This window comes from Cynocephalus volans, chromosome 6, assembly GCF_027409185.1.
Source record: "Cynocephalus volans isolate mCynVol1 chromosome 6, mCynVol1.pri, whole genome shotgun sequence".
Classification (NCBI taxonomy): Eukaryota; Metazoa; Chordata; class Mammalia; order Dermoptera; family Cynocephalidae; genus Cynocephalus; species Cynocephalus volans.
Window position 1 is genome coordinate 118847078 of NC_084465.1, and position 17349 is coordinate 118864426.

A 17349-nucleotide genomic window follows, 5' to 3' on the forward strand; every position below is an offset into this window, starting at 1 on the left:
GTGAGAGGAAGCAATTCATAAAAACAAGTGTGTACATTAATCATGAAGCAAAACATCAGAGGAATTGATTAATCAAATCAAGAACCAGAGCTTTGAAATGATAAAGTAGACAAATCACTGGAAAGTTTGACTCCCCCTAAAACAGAAGAAAACACAGGCACTCAATATAAGGTACTAGAAAAAGTAAAAATTAGTACATTTCTGGTGGGTGGTTTGACACACTGTTAAAATGTAAAATGTCCATACCTTAAAAACTCAGTGAATGTATAACTGTTAGATTGGACTGAGTGAGATTCACAAATATGAAGGCTCATGAAAAAATATTGCTTTTTTTCTGGACCTGCTAAACGGCGGATGAAGTGGAGCCCCTTCTCCAACAGCCTTTGGAGGAGAATGCGTCTCAGTCATTCTGGTCCTGCGGATGGGCCAAATAACCTGGTCCTCATGATCCTATAAATCCTGTACAAGGGGGATAGTCCTGGCTACCCCACTTCCCTTTCCTCTTCCTCTCCTAGAAATTTCTCTCATATTGTCCTCATGCTGTAAAAGACGAAATCACTCCCAGGATCCCCGAGCACCCACAAACTCTATGGCTGTACACTGTGACACTGCTCATTCTCTGAGCTGTCCTCTGTCTCTGATGCCTCCAGAGAGGCTCCGTGGGTCAACTTGCCCCTTCTCATGCTGTAAACGAGGGCCCTTTCTGAGCTCAGGCTCAAGATCCCTTCTCTGAAGAGTTGGCACTGAAGACTGAAAGGCTGCAGCTCATTCTAGCTCTGAAGCTTGTCTGCACTTAGCAGCTCTATCTCCAATGGGAGGACTTCTTTAGTGTCCAGAATCCGAGAATGCAAAACACAAGTGCATCTAGGCTCCTGGCCCAGAGTTGACCTTGGCCATTGGAACTCCTGGCCAGGAATGAATGACAGACTCTCTTCATTCATTTGTGCATGTTTACACTTATTTGTTCATTCATTCATTCAGGAATGTTTGTTTGCACACCTACTTTGTGCTGGACATTTTTCTAGACACCGGGGTTTCAGCAGTGAAACCAACGGAGAAAAATCCTTTCCCTCCTGAAGCTAACATTTGGAAGGGGAGATAAACAATAAACAAATAAGACTAAACCGTGTGTCAGAGAGTAGTAAGATCTATGGAGAAAAATAAAACAGGTTGGAGGATAGGGAGTGCGTGGAGTTGCAATTTTAAATAGGGCAGTTAGAGCCCTGCTGACAGATGACATTTGAATAAAGGCTCGAAGAAGGTAAGGGAAGGAGCTGTGCAGATTTCTGGAGGAGATGTGTTCCAGGTAGAGAGAACGATGAGTAAAAAGCCTACAAGAATGCATGTGAAGAACATTCCAGGAAATGGCAAGGAGGTCAGTGTAGCAGGAGCTGACGGAGTGAAGGGAGAGTCGTGGGAGGTGAGGTTGTGGTGACAGCAGGTGGAGTGTGTCGTCAGGCAGACCCTTGACACTTTTCTGAGTGAGCTGGGTCTGAGGTGGGGAGGGATGTGATATTGCTATGGCTGCTGTGCTGGGAAGAGACTGCAGTGAAGGTCGGATAAGTGCGGGAGGCCAGTTAAGAGGCTTCTGCAGTAACGTGGGGGAAAGGCGGTAGGGTGTGGTCCTGGATGGTGGTGTGGAGGTGATGAGAAGTGGCTGGATTCTGGGGACACTGAAGGTAGTGCAGGGGGGTGGCGGTGGGAGAGAGAGCGGGGTGAGCAATGACTCCCACCTGCACCTCTTACAGGAACCCCACATGGCACAATGTGATTGCTCATATCATTTTCCACCTCCTTCCTCTCTGAGGCTCTGCGTGAGATCATCTCCGAAAGCTGTTGCCTAAACCCAGCGATTCTCCCTGCAGAGGGCTCTGCTTCCCATTGCTGGTTGGAAGAATGGATAGGAGGAGAGTGCGAAGTGAGCCTGGCCTCATCTGAATTCTGCCTCAGTCCCCTCGCTCTCGTCAGTGACAGCAAAAACATCCCTGTGTAACCCGCTTCAGGAAAAACAATATTTAATTAGGGCTGAGAGAGTTAGACAAGCAAACAATTAAATGTCCTATTACAATCAGTCTTGAGCCATTTAAGCTTTGGTTCAATAAGGAATCATCCTGAAGGTCGAATAGAAATGGAAATATAAATAGTGTGGCTTTGTGTTGCAGTCTCACCCTTTGCTCGGCCCTGCAGATCTGAAGTCAGTCTGACCACGACAGATGAGGGCTCCCAGCCAGCCACAAGGGGATTTAGCACAGACCGGAAGGAGGTGGAAGGCAGGCGTGTCCACCAGCTGGCAGGGAGGGGAGAGGAGACTTTCTGCTAAGCTGGATTGGATCCGTGCAACAGGGACCTTTTAACTTATTTTTAATGTCTGAGAAGGAACACAAGTGTTCTGCCTGAGAAGAGGAGAAGCAGCTTAAAGGAAACTTCTGGATGTCTTGTGAGATGCTGGATTACGGAATAAATACATCTAATAAAATCCCCCTGGTTACTGAGCTTTGAGGATTTGGAAATAACTTCAGACTGTTTCAAGAAGGCATTGCTTCACTGCAACTGGAAAAATAGCTGCTCAGAGCACCACAATCACAGCAGAGGGATTCACCAGCCATCTCTGAGGTCTGAGTCCTTGCAGCCGGGACTCCCACCCAGGCCTCTGTGATGTGGAGGCACAACAAGCTCAGGTCACCTCTTCTATGTACCCTCTCAACATCTCCCTCCCCCCACTTGAGGAGTTCCAGTCTCCTCTCTGGAATACCCAGTGTGTCATAAGGATATGGTTTGGATATAGTCTTAGTATAAATCAGGTCTTTCGTGTTGTATTGACAGAAAACCACACTCAAATTGGCTTCAGCAAGATGGGGAACCTGTTGGCTCAAGGAACTGAAACATCCAGGACTACATCTAGCCTCAGGTATGACTGGATCAAGGTGCTGAGGTGATGTCCGTAGGAAGTCAGCCTTGACTCTGTTTTCCCATGTACTGGCATCACTCTCAGACAAACTTTCCCTTTGTGGTGGCAACCTGGCTCCTGGAAGCACCACGTTTGTACATCACCCTTTCAACTGGTAACAAGGAAACTGCTTCTCTTTCCTAATAGCTCTAGTCAAACACAGCTTGGGCTATGTACCTGTCCTCAATCCAGTTACAATGGTGAGAGGGGTGGAACATTCAGACTGGCCACACTGGGGTCACATGCCCATCCCGGAGCCAGACATGGCATTCTCCCTACACAAACCCCTACGTGATTATGAATGGGAGAGCGGTGGTTACCCTAAGGAAAATCAGAGTACTGTTACCAAAAGTTGTTGATGTTTGGTGAGTAATAGTAACAGGTTACACCTCCTCTTGCCTTTTGATTTTCATAGTCGTGGTCAAAAGCTTTTAAGTCCCTTCAAGCTGAGATGCACAGGGCTGTGGTAGGCTTGCTGGTGTAGTGTCACCATGAAGGCAGTGACCAGTGGGAGGAGCCACTCTGGACATGGTGAGATGACGCAGACCCTGCACTTGATCTCCAATATATTTCAGGCTCTGCACTCTGGACTTGTAATCTGTTCATCCACTTCAGAGTCTTGTTTGAGACCAGTTATGAGTCAGGAGGGAACATACCCAAAATGAGACAAAAAGTGGGGATCTCGGACCCACTGTGGAGGCCTTGGGAAGAGACACTTGTATCCCTGCATCAGTCTGTGCTTGCCAGCAGCACTGTATTAGCCAGAGCAGGGGTTGGCAAAATACTACTGTAAGGGGCCAGGTGTTTAACATTTTAAATATTAGTCTCTGTTGCAACTACTCAACCCTGCTGTTGTAATGCAAAAGCAGCAGTGGATAGTAAGTGAATGAACAGGCATGGCTGAGTTCCAATAAAAGTTTATTTACAAAAACAGGCCACAGGTCAGGATCAGGCCATCGGCTATACTCTGCAACCTCTGATCTAGGGCACTGTTGTAGGCTGGCCTCCTCAGGACAGTGCAATGCAGTTAGAGGGCAAACGGTCTTGGTGGGAGTAACAACTGTGAAAAGAAGATGAGAAGAGACAGGACTGGGCTGGAAGAACCATGAGACCACACTGCAGACCTCACAAGATTTCTGCCTGCCCAGGATGGGGCTCTGGAGCAGAGGTTTTCCATTAAGGAGTCCTGCATTGGGCAGAAGTAGCCAGGCCCTCATGCACCACCTTGCTCAGTCATTAGCCAGGGGCCACCTCAAGGAGAGCATGACCTTGGTTCAAGAGCTGAGGACCCTGAGGTTGTTATCAGATGGAGGCTGTCAGTTATCCACTCTCCTTGCCACTGGGAAACATGTTGTCTCTGTAAGGGGGATTTGAGTGGTGCATCTCCGCGTCTCCCACAAGATCCAGGAGTAAACAGAGAGGGAAAGGTCCAGAAAGGAAGGCTCACCTGCTTTGGAGAAGGACTTTGGCCTGCCTCTAGAATGGGTGAGAAGGTTTAGATTTGGGACAAATGCTTTTTGATAAAAAGACGGGGTAATCTTGCCTAGAACATCCTTTCCCTTGAGAAGCTGTGATAGCATTTAGATGCTGAACGAGAAGTCACAGGCCCTGGGTCCTGGCCAAGCTCATCATGGTCACCACACTGGAGGTTAATGAGACTCATTTTGTTCAGTTTTGTTTTTAACTGGCAAACTTTTGATTATAATTTGGTTTCCCATGTGCTTTTCTCTGTAGCATGGAGTGTGTTGACCACTGGGCTTGAGTAAGCAGTTGCCTTTCTCATGGTGAAGGAATACTTTGGGATTATAGCTCACATACCAGCCTCAGTTTCATGTGAGTCCAACATGGAGAAATGAGTTCGTGGTCAGAGTCTGGACAACATTTCAGTCTAATAAACTGAGAACTATTGAGCGGTGACCCTTGGGGATTCACTACAGCAAATACCACCCTAAAAACCTTTTTGGAGCTCAGGAAGACTGCCTTCTTTAGAAACTCTCCTACCGTGCCATTCTCTTCTTTGGACCATCTGCATTGCAAGTATGCGAGAAGGTGGTTCAGGGGGATGACAACCACCAAATCTTATAAGACGTGAAAGGACCCATCATTCACAAACATCTGTAACACCATGAGAGTAATGCGGAGGCTAACAACCATAAGCAGATTTCAAACTTCTTGCAGCGGGTCTGAAAGGCACACGGCTCTGTTCCAATGACGACATTTCCCTGATTGCCATGCAGATAGCTGGGCGTGACCGTGTACCTGAATTCCAGCCAATGGCCTATGGGGATAAGCAATGTGTGTATCTTCTGAGTTATGGCCTCACTGGGGAGGCAGCATACCTTCCTCACGTCCCCTTTCCCCCTTTCTACTGGCTGGAATGTGGGTGTTAATGGGACCTGGGCAGCCACCTCAAGTGACAAGATGGAAGCCATATAACAAGGTAGGCAGCACAACAAGGCGGGCAGCCTGGTACCCCGATGGTTATGCAGACACCATACCAGCCACTGATTGCCTAACTAGACCTTTCGTGACAGAGAAACTAGTTTCTAACTTTTTAAAGCCACTATTTTATTTTTTTATTTTTTTTATTATTATTATTTTTAAAGATGACCAGTAAGGGGATCTCAACCCTTGGCTTGGTGTTGTCAGCACCACGCTCAGCCAGTGAGCCAAGGGGCCATCCCTATGTAGGATCCGAACCGGTGGCCTTGGTGTTATCAGCACCGCACTCTCCCGAGTGAGCCACGGGCCGGCCCTAAAGCCACTATTATTTTGGGTCTCTTTTATAGAGGTTGAACTGATATCCTAATTCATACGGTCCTTTCATTCTTCATATGTGCAATGAGAGAGGATTGATAGAAGACTGTAGGCTCTTGACAAATGTCTAGAGGCGTTACATGGGGTGCAGTGTGGCCAAAGGAGCTGTGAGCTGGGGATAAAGGGAAGGGGTTGCCAAAGGATGGTTGGGGAGATGGGTGCCAAAGTCTTGTCAACCAGTGAAAAGAGAGAGAGAGAAATCAGTGGAGAGGAGATAAAAGTACTGAGTGTTTGCTGTGTTCCAGACACTGTGCTAGCTCCTTACGTATTATAGCTAGATCTTACCCAATCTACCAACCCATAAATCCCAGGAAAGCAGGGACTTTAACTCTGGTTCACCACTATAGTACCAGTGCCTAGAACAGGGCCTGATACATAGCAGGCTCTCAAGAAATATTTGTGGAATGAATCAATGAATCAGGCATCCCACACCAATGCAACGAGCTCAGAAGAAATAGCCTGATTTTAGCCTGTGAGGAAGCGAGGGTTCAGAGATGTCCAGCAACTTGCCTAAGGTTGCACAGGTGGTAAATAGCTGCATCAGGATTCAGCAGCAGGCAGGCCTATTGCAAAGTGTTGATTCTTTTCACTACTTGGGTATCATCTCTTTTAGGAGTACAGAGTTTTCTGCTTATGTGGCCAGAAAAGCAGTATTTCCCTATGTACTGTTATTATTCAACAACTAGTGTAAAATTCTGCTTTGCAGCAGAATAGGGTCTCTTCAGCATATCTGTGTCTACAAGCAGCACACAGGTTAAGACCATGGTGTGAGTCTGGGGTGCATGGGGGTCCCCTGGGAGTAGAGGAAGAGGAATCAGGAAGATGCACAGGTTAGCACGGACAGACATCTGTGCTCTGGTCTAAGAAACGATCACATGTGCAAAAAAATCCCATCAGAAACATTAGTGTGAATATGAGGCCCACCCAACAATTTTTCACATGTGTGCAATAACTGAGGGGCTGTTGGTGATGAAAATTGTCCGAATCTGTCTCAAGGTGCAGGCAAAAGTCACCTTTCTCCAGATATTTGAGAGAACAGACCAACTTGCAAAGACGTTTTGTTGTTTTGTTTTGTTTTGCCATGGAGGAGGGGGATTCAAAGCATTTGACAGCATTTTAATAATGGAGATTTTATTTGAAAATCCCATTTGCAGCTTCTCTCACCTTGTAGGCCTTGAGCAGCATCTTCCCTCTTGGAATGGGGCTTGGGTCTCCACTCACCAGAGCCCCCCTGGCCGGCTGCCCTTGTTTATATCATCAGTCTGGCTCTTGGTTCCTCCTGTGTATGTGATCCTCTGTTTCGGGGAACAGAGGAAGCAGGATTTCCAGAGGACAGAGGTGTGTGTAGGTCTCTCCCAGGTCCCCATGGTCTGGGATAGCTCACAGGTACCGACTTGCAGATGACTAAGGTGGGGCCCCAGGAGTCAAGAGGGCCCTCACACCCTGAGGCAGAGCAGAGCTGCACTTGCGGCCCCATGACCTGCGCCAGGGGCCAGACAAGGCCATAGTGGGATGGAACTTTCCCGAGAAGTGAGAGTTCACACTTCCAGAGCTGCAGAATTTCCCATGACCATTTTGGCACGGATGGTCGGCCACTGGTATGTGTGCGGCTCTGAGCTGGGTGGATGTGTGTGTGTCTGAGCGTGGGGGGTGTGCATGCGGAGGTGCTACCTCTGGCTGGGCTCTGGGCAGGCAGTACGCACGCTGAGTGAGAGGGTGTTTTGCATCCAATGGAGACAGAGGGGATGTGCATTTGGTGTCTGTGTGCGTGTGACTGATGAGGAGCCTGGGTTTGAATAGGCAAGCGACACGTGTGAGCAGCACCTGAATAAATGCACTTAATTTTTATCACCACATAACTCTTTTATCAGCACATTGTTGCAGTTTAATTGATAGTGGCTCTCCCTCCTCTGGGATGATTCATTCAGGTTTAACACTGAGAACAGAAATAAGAACCATCCATTCTGGTTTCACACAGTGTTGGGAACTTATCTCCGGGTCTGGTTCGCCTGTCTGTTTAGTTGGTTAGCCCCTGGTTGAGTGGTCAGGATTGAGGTTACCTCTGTTGGTTTCCTTCCTTTTCTGAGCCACATTTTTGGCTTGTTCTGTGGAATCATCAAACCCCTGTTCTGTCTGCAGCTCACTGCTGCAGAATTCTTTTTTAAAAAAATTTATTTAAATGAGTTTACATCATCTCAGAATATATTAGATTACCTTCTCCCTTGGGTTGGGTATTTGTAGTGATGGAAGTACACAGAACATTTAGCAGTCATCTTGTCTTTTCTTAATTGAAGAGAGGCTGGCTGCCGGGAGGATTGGTATTCTGCCCAAAGATGTCCCTAAGAGTTCACAGCTGGGCTCCTGATGGGGCTGTAAACACACAGGGCTAGGCCTGAGCAAGTGCTTCAGCACTTAGAGCCGGAACCTCGGCTTGTGAAAAAAGCCCCATTTGAGGCCTGCCTAAATCCATGATGGCTAAGTCCCTTCTTAATTGGCAGCCCATCTGCCTCACATAGTGATTCACAGAGACCTCATGCCAGCATTTAGGCAACCTCTTATTTTGCAAATGATTTATGTTTCATAATGTGCAAAAGATCTGCTCTTCAGATGACCTGTCAGGGTAGGCCTGACCTGGGGCTTGGTTCACAGGAGAGGACCAAACTGTCCTCATGTCCTGAAGGACAGGAGAGATCAAAAAGACCCTAACAGCATGGGATCATGCAAATCAGGGCTTGCTGCTACCCTTGACAGTGCCTTTGTGTGAATTTGTAAAATGTGCCCCCTTTGGGGAGACACAGCCCCATAGCCACACAGTTTAGCAAGGAGAGAGCTCCTTCTAGGAAGAAAAATGCCTTTTTCTTCCAGCACATTCAGCCTTGTGCCAGGGAGTGTGGTTTGGTGAGGGTGTGTGGACTGTATCTTGGCCCCCACTGGACCCCTTGGCCAGGCACTTTTGAGCAGACCCCCGAAGCAGATGCCACTCATTCTCTTGTGGCAACTGGGCACGTCTCTCCAGGTGCTGGTTCTTCCCACCTTGAGGGAAAGAATGACCTACCCTCTTTGTTGTCTCTTCCTCATGTCCTTTTGGTGTCTTAACCATTCTGCTATGATGTAGGTTTTATTGGTCCCATTTTAGAGATGAGAAAACTAAGGACTAGAAAGAGCAGTTTTCCAAGGTTATGTAGCTCATAAGTGACGTGACTGGGATGATTAGAGCTCAAGTGTATCCACTCCAAAGCCCTTTGACTACATTTCTCTGTGAACATCATTGGATGAACTCTAATTTTGTGTGGACTGGGATTTTGAGGCTACTGAAGTAACAGCTCTCCCCCTCCTCACCCCTATGATAATGCCTTTAGTCTAAATCTAGCTACCAAGGCTCTGCGATAAATGCTGCGCTTAAGAGGAAAAAGAGCGTAAAAAGCTTCTTGTCTAGTGGGGAGAGATTGACAAGTCATGTTGCCCAGCTCCCCTGTGTCCATTTCTGTTTCTCCATGAGAGGTGCCTAGGGAAGGAGTCCTGGTCTGGGGGTCAAGGGTTTAGGAACCTCCCCTCAGGCTGGCTGCTGATTTGCTGTATGATGCTCTGAGCACATCACTCAATGAGGTGACCAATTCATTGTGGTTTGCTTGGGACATTCCCAGTTTTAGCTCTGAATGTCCCATGTCCTGGCAAACCCCCTTGTCCCCGGCAAACTGCTGTAGTTGGTTACCCTGCCCTCAACTCTAAACCTCTGTCCAGCTCCTTTATCAGACTACACTTTGCAGAAAAGTGGGAGCCAGCATTTCTTTTCTTTCTTCTTTTTTTAATTATAAGAGCCATGCATGTTGATTGCTGGAAATAGAAATAACCAAAAAGAACTATGGTAAAATGGCCAATAAACATAAGAAAAGATGCTCAACCTCACTCTTCAGAAATGCGAATCAAAACAAGATATTGTTTGCACTTCTCAGATTGGAAAACAAAATGAAAACATTAAGAATACTTAGTGTAAGCTGGACAGGGTGTGGGGGACATGTACTCTTTCATACTCTCTGGTCGGAAAGCATTTGGCGTGTCAGTAACATTGGAGTGTGTATGTCGTTTGTCCTAGCAAATCTATTTTTAGAATGTGTCCTATAGAACACATTCTAAAAATTTTAAACATATTTTTTGGATGTGTCCTATAAAAATACTTGCAAGGGTCCATGAAGATGTATGTGAAAGAGTGTTCAATACCAGACTTTTTGTTGTTGTAAGAAAAAAAAAAAAAAAAAAGAAAGAAACTAATCCAGGAATCCACCAACTGGAGTGAACATAGAACAATTCCATAGGTAGAATTTGGGGCATCCTCTTTTTGCTATTCCTGTAGAAAGGGGTTCTCAAACTTTAGTGTGCATCCGTATCACCTGGAGAGCTTGTTCAAACACGTTGCTGGTCCTTATTCCCAAAGTTTCTGTTTTAGTAGGTCTGGGGTAGAGCCCAAGAATTTTCATTTCTAATAAGCTCCCAGATGATGATGCTGCTGGTCCCAGGACCACACTTTGGAAACCACTGATATAGAGATAAGTGAGAAAATCTTCTTCAAGTGTGACCTAGTCTTGATGTAGGAGCAGTACAGTCAGAGACAGAGATGCTTGGGAAGAAGTCCAGGAGGGGTCAGGGGACACCCTCTGATTTCTGCTCCACTGGCCTAGATTCCCCAACTGATCATCCAGAGCATGGGCCAGGTCAGACAGGGCTGGATTCCTCAGCAGATGTGAGCACCAGAGATTCCTGCAGAGCAGGTCTCAGCTGTGGGCAGAGGGAGGAGCAGCTTGTGGGTTGGCCCTGCAAGCAAAGGTGCAGGGCTGGGAGGAGGAGGGCCAGTCAATTGCCTTCTGCCAGCTGTGTGTGTTGCTGTCTCTGCTCCTCCCTGGGAAGCTGGCATCCTGGTTTCAAGGACAACATCAGATGCTCAGGGAATAGAGGAGCAGGTGTTGTCAGGAACTAAACCTCACAAATGAATTAATGGGTGTTGATTGCTGCCAGGCAGAGGTGAATTGTGTGTGGATATTGCTTCCTGCCTTCTTCCTTCAATCCAATGCTTACACCACCACCTCCCTCTCCTCCACTAGAGCTTCTCTGGAGCTCTTTCCATGTGCCTCCTGTGACTTAATTTGGGACTTTCCCCAGGGCACATGGTTTTGCTGTGTCTTCCCCATCTAGGACAGTGGTTTGTGTTACAAGGAGAAATACAGGAACAGAGTAAGGAAACACTCTCATTCTTGCCGCCTTCTTGGAAACCCCCATAATCCCCATCACCACTATCACCTTTGCAAGAATTTCCCAGTTAAGGTCGACGGAGGGAGAGAAAAGGAGAATAAATCATTGTTATAGCACTTCCCGTTGCCCACCAATCTGGGCCTTGCTGTTTCTGGCCTCTGTTTCCTAGATGAGCCATCTTTTGCTCTCACCCCCTGTTCAGGCTTACCCACATCCTTAAAAATGCCGTGCCTTCTCTCTCATGTTCTATGGATCACCTAGAAAGGGCATCCTGGTGCCCACTCACCATTTGTGGTCTTTTCTTGAGCCACTTTGGCCCATTTATTGCGGCTTACTTCATTCTGGACTTGACTTTTCTGGCTATTGAATTTTCTGCTCATTGTCCCATTTGTCCTTTTCCTCATCCTTCATATTTACACCAACTTGGCTGTCCTCAAAAATTATTTTTGAGCTCCACATTCTAGGTTACCAAGGGTAATTCCCACTCTTAGTTCTCCCTAGGAACCTCTGCCTCATCCTTTCTACTCTAGCACTTCACATGCAGACAGAGCGACACCAAAGAAAAAGACTGAGAATGTCTTCTAGAGGAATCCCTGTGCTGAACTGGAGAGGAGAAATATGAACTTGGAAGTAAATGTCCCCCACTGTTAAAGGTCAGAGCTAGTAGACTGCAGCCTGACATGAAATGAGCTGTGCAGCTCACGGGACGTCTTTGAGCCACGAGCTGACTGAAAGGGGCCACAAGGCGAAGGTTGGTGAATGGAATCTCTGTGATAACCTGGCTGGTGGGATCTCTGCTGTCCATGGTGCTGAATCCCACCAGGCATTCGCCCCTAGGAGAGGAACAGGATTGAGAAGTCCACATGAAGGCAAATAAAACCAACTGCCTTGGAATCTAAGCCCCCATCAGGAAGGTAGACACCACCAAATTAAGGTCTAGTTAAACTGTAGTTATTTGAGGTCATCTGGTTGAACCCACTGACCAAGGAGAAAGAACATAACATTGAACACCTGGCAGGGCATTGTACTTGACGCCTTAGTTAGTTATGTTAATCTCTAAAATAATCATCAGGGGTAGGTTATTATCTTCATTTTACTTATGAGGAAATAGAGGCACAGAGAAGTTGCTCATACTTTGGTCAAGCTCATAGAACTATTGAGTACTGGAGCCAGGGCTCAAACACAGAGGTGCCCATTCCCGAAGCTGGAACTGGTGACATTAGACTCACATACCCCAGGGCTAGTGCTGATGGCTCTTTGTCAGGCAGCTACCCAAGAGCTGCTGATATTTGGGCAGTTCACCAAATTGCAGATGTTTTCTCCATGGAACATTTCAAATTTCAAATCGTTGAGACCCTGAAACCATTTCAAAAGGCTTCATTGTCCTCAAAAAAGACACATACCACACCCACACAAAGGAACAAGCTTCATTTACTTTTTCATTTATGGGAAAGGGTTGTGACTATAAGCAAGACATTTAAATTAAAACTGACCGTTTTATTTTAATTGACCTTTGATTCCCCACTCACTGTCTCCCTCATGTCCCGCTCTGGCCTCCTCCAGCCCATGCTGTGCTCTGTGATTCAACAGGGCCTGAGGCTCAGCAGCTGTAATTGGTTTGTAACTTCCTGGAATGTCAAAGCCAAGATGGAAATTTCACGTATCACTCCACCAGTTCTGTCCTGGCTTTAATAATAAGTTGGCAGAAGGGAAGGCAGATTTACAGCTGGAAAGAAATGTAATCAAATTTGGAGGCGAGATGCAATAAGTCCGAATGCTAGTTTTCATTTGGAAGCTTCTTAGATAAATGTGATCTCACATAGCTCCCCAGCCAAATCCTTTGTTTCTTCTCCTGGAGCAGTGGAGGGCCTTGGTGGAGCAATAATCCTTGGAGGGAGAGTTCGTATCCAGGATTCTCTACCCTGGCCCCAGCAAGAGGCCCTGGTGGACTGGGAGATGATGAGGGGGAGAGGCATGTAGGGTCAGTTGGGGGGACAAGACTTAATTGGGAGCCTCTGATAAGCTGAATACTGGAGGGAAAGGCAGAATAAAGTACTCATGAGGTGCTGTAGTAAGTGCCTGTGCATCTTATCTATTTGAGTTCCATGACAACCCTGTAAAGTAAGTATGTTATTCTTCCCAATTTATTTATTTGTTTATTTTTGTTTGTTTGTTTGTTGGCTGCTGGCTGGTATGGGGATCTAAACCTGTGACCTTGATGCTATAAGGCTGTGCTCTAACCAAATGAGCTAACCAGCCAGCCTCTACCCATTTTATAAAGGAATAAAGTGAGGTCTAGGGAGAGGGTTCTCAGGAATAGAGCGGGGTTCTGTTTAACTCCGAAGGCTGTACTATTAACCCCTCTGTTACAAGAATAGTAACAGTTCATGTTTCTTGAATACTTGTGTGATAGGTGCTTTATGACAACTTGCACAACATCTCTGTGGTAAATATTATTATCCTATTATTATCACCATTTATCAGGTGACAAAACTTTCTCAAGATTGATCTTCTTATAAAAGCCAGTGAGAGCCACATAAAAAGATGTTCAACATCATTAGCCATTAGGGAAGTGCAAATTTAACTGCAATGAGACACCATTATACATCTGTTGGCATGGTTAAAATAAAAAATAGCGATAACACCAAATGCTGGTGAGAACATGGAGGGCCAGGATCACTCCCTCACTCCAGCAATGTGAAATGAAACGGTGACTCTCAAGAAGGGGATGGCAGTTTCTCACAAAATTAAACACATGCTTACATCCAGCTCTGCAATTGCACTCCTGGGCATTTGTCCCAGAGAAATGAAAAATTACATTCACACAAAAGCCTGTATATGAATGTTTGTAGCAGCTTTACTCATAAGAGCCAATAACTGGAAACAATCCAGATGTCCTTCACCAGGCAAATGGTTAGACAAACTGTGGAACACCACACTATGAATTACTAGTCAGCGATAAGAAGGAACAAGCTATTGATACATGCAACTACTTGGATTGATCTCAAGGAATTATACTGAGTAAAAAAAAAAAAAAAAAAAAAGCCAATCCCCAAAGGTTACGTACTATATTGTTAAGGGAAATTGAGGAGTTCTGCTGGCTAAATCCAGGTTCTTGGTGTCTTGAACAAAGAATTGGATGAGACACGCCAGAGGTGAAAAGCAAAGGACAATTTTATTTAGCAAAATGAGTTAGCAAAGCGAGAATATACTCCAGAGAGAATGGCTCCAGCCAGAGAGAATGGCTCAAGAGCCTCAACAGTTACATTCCCAGGGGATTAAGTCCTCCCAGCTGGATTCATGTGGTTTGGTCATTGGTTGAGCCTTGGTAGTCTCTGTTGATTGGCACCTGAGCTGGTGGGAGCTCATTGGTCCAACCGAATGGTGCCCAGCATGGGGGCAGAGCTCCCTATCTGTCTTTGTCTCCTGTGGTTGTTTTTGTGCATGTGCATGCCTACTTCCTCAGGAACCGCTTGTACCCTTTATGCTGTTTGCAAATAACCAGGTTTCCTCTTCCCACTCTTGTCTTTTTCTAACTTCCTGCTACAGTATGATTCCATTTATATAACATTCTTGAAATGAGAAAATTATAGAGATGAAGAACAGATTAATAGTGCCACAGATTGGATAGTAGAGGAGGGAGGCAGGGGCTGTGGCTATAAAAGGACAGCGTGAGGTATCCTTGTGGTGATGGATTTTGACTATGGTGGTCACACAAATCTACATATGTGATGGAATTGCATGGAACTAACACACACACACACACACACACACACACACACGTAAACCTGATGAAATCTGACAAGGTTAGTTGATTGTATCAATGTCAAGACATACTATGTTTACTCAAATAAATATGCATATATGCCTAGTACATTATGTTGTGATATCATACTATATTTATGCAAGATGTTACCGTTGGGGAAAGAGATCTGTGATTTCTCTCTATTATTCCTTAAAACTGCATGTGAATCTACAATTATCTTAAAATAAAAAGGTTTGAGTATTGGTGAGAAAAGTGGATAAAGAGGGCCCAGAGAAGGGCCAGCCCCATGGCTCACTCGGGAGAGTGTGGTGCTGATAACACCAAGGCCATGGGTTCGGATCCCTATATAGGGATGGCCAGTTAGCTCACTTGGGAGAGCGTGGTGCTGGCAACACCAAGTCAAGGGTTAAGATCCCCTTACCGGTCATCTTTAAAAAAAAAAAAAGAAGAGGGCACAGAGAGAATGGGCTGAGGTACTGAGGCACACATCCAAGTTCACCCGCTGGGCACTGACTCCAGAGCCTCAGGTTTGTAAGCTCTGCTCTGTGCTTCATCTGATAGAAAACTGCTGTGACCTTTACTTCTGGGAACTTCGCCTTCCCCTCTTCATGTGGTTCCAGTGGTGTGGTCAAAAAGGGCACTTGAAGTCAAGATTACAGGGCTCATGCTCTTACCACACTCAGCGTGGGGCATGTGAGGGACAATGGAGGGGTTCAGGCAGGCTGTGAGCCAGGACGGGTCACAGTCCTTTAGAGGAATTAATACGGACATTGAGAAAGAGAGAGACTGAAAGGACTGCTGAACCAGAAATTTCCGAGTGCTATCTCTATCCTAAGACAGAGATAGCATGCCTGAGAATAAAGTGAGCACAGGAAATCAGAGGCAAGGAAGGGATGGCGGAAGAGAGGCAGGAACCTGATGATAGACAGTGAGCTTCTGTGTCTCTGTGTCTGTACCTACATCATCACCTGCACTTACAACCGAAGCACCCACTCCTGCACTTCTTAGGTATGTGAAGTGATGTATTCACTTTTGGGGTGCTTACGTAAGTTTGAGTATCATTTCTCTTACTTGCAACCCAAAGAGCCACAACATGTAACCACCATGCTTGCTATGTGTTTCCCAGAATGTCACCCACTAGCCCAAGCCCTGCTCACACACGGGAGCCATTAGTGAAGCCACGACACTGTAAGTGCCGAGACCTGGCCGCCTCCCCAGGTGGTTGAGGACTCCAATCTGGGCTTCCACTTGTGGGGACCCTCTGCAGGGTGTCCAGAGCCCTGTCTGGGGAGAGGAAAAAGGAGGTCGTGTCCTGAGATGGGCGCAGCTCCTCTGCGCTGAGGAGTAGCAAGGCCCTGATTTACAGATGTGTTTTTGCTTGCAGTCTATTTCCCACTTCAGTTGCCAGCCCATCTCCAAAATGATTTAAATTGGGACTCTGGGAATGTAAAATCTCACCAAGATTCTGACACTGGCTGTGGGACATGGGGCAGGTCCTCTAACCACCAGTGTCTTCACCTGATGCCTGGAATTTGACACCCACCAGTGAATGTTTGCTGTAGGAGCCTGGTGGCCTCTGCAATAACCTACTGGACCAGAACCATCGGTGAAGGTCATAGCTCTTCACTAAGCTCTTCACAAAATGCTTAAGGTCACAGCCAGGTTATGGGAGATGCTCTGCAAGCCTGAGGTTTGGTGAGCTCTGAAGTGGGTGATCTGCCACTCCCCCTCTGTCCCACTGCAACCTCCACCTCAGCTCCACCTTCCATCTGCTCCACTCATCTCTCTTCCTCTTCACTCTATTTTCCCTGTTTCATTCCAGCCCTTCTCCCTTCACTGCGTTCTGCTGGCTTCCATTTCCTCCTGCTCAGTATGGAGAGTGAGGTACCGTCTACCTGGAAGCACAGACTCAGAGTGAGACAGGCGGCTTGCACTTGACTCCAGCCCAAACCATGGCATTTGAGAATGGTCTAGGAGAGTGGTTCCCAGAGACAACAGTCAGGCATTGTCCTGAGCACTTTGATGCTCTTGTACGCATAATGAGGTAGATACAAATGCTATCTCCATTTTTCAGATGAGTACACTGAGGCATAGAATGCTAAATAGCTTTTCCAAGGTCAAAGGCCACTAAGTGGAATAGTTAGAAATTGGACCCTGCTTCAATTTTGCTATCCACACTCAGTAGCAACAGCAGATGTCTCTGTGAGAAGATGGCCAAGTGCTGTTTTTATTTTCTACCTTGACTAAGTATTTGTGATATTTAAGCATTTGCAAGACAAATAGAGCAGGATCTCATAAATCAGGAAACCATCCCCCTGCCGCTCTGTGTTTAGGTGGGACTGACCTCACCCCTGGCTCCAGGGTGGTCACAGAGCAGGCTTGTCCAATCAGATCTGCTCCTGGCCATAGCGATTAATTCAGAGGTGTGCACTTGACACAAGCCAGATCAATGGGATTTGATTTGGGATTTTTGATGGCCTAAAGCAGTTGGAGAATGGGATACTGTTTGTTGATTGGCCAGGCCTGAGTCACGTGCTCAGCTCTGAGCCAATCACTGTGGACAAAGGGAGGAGAT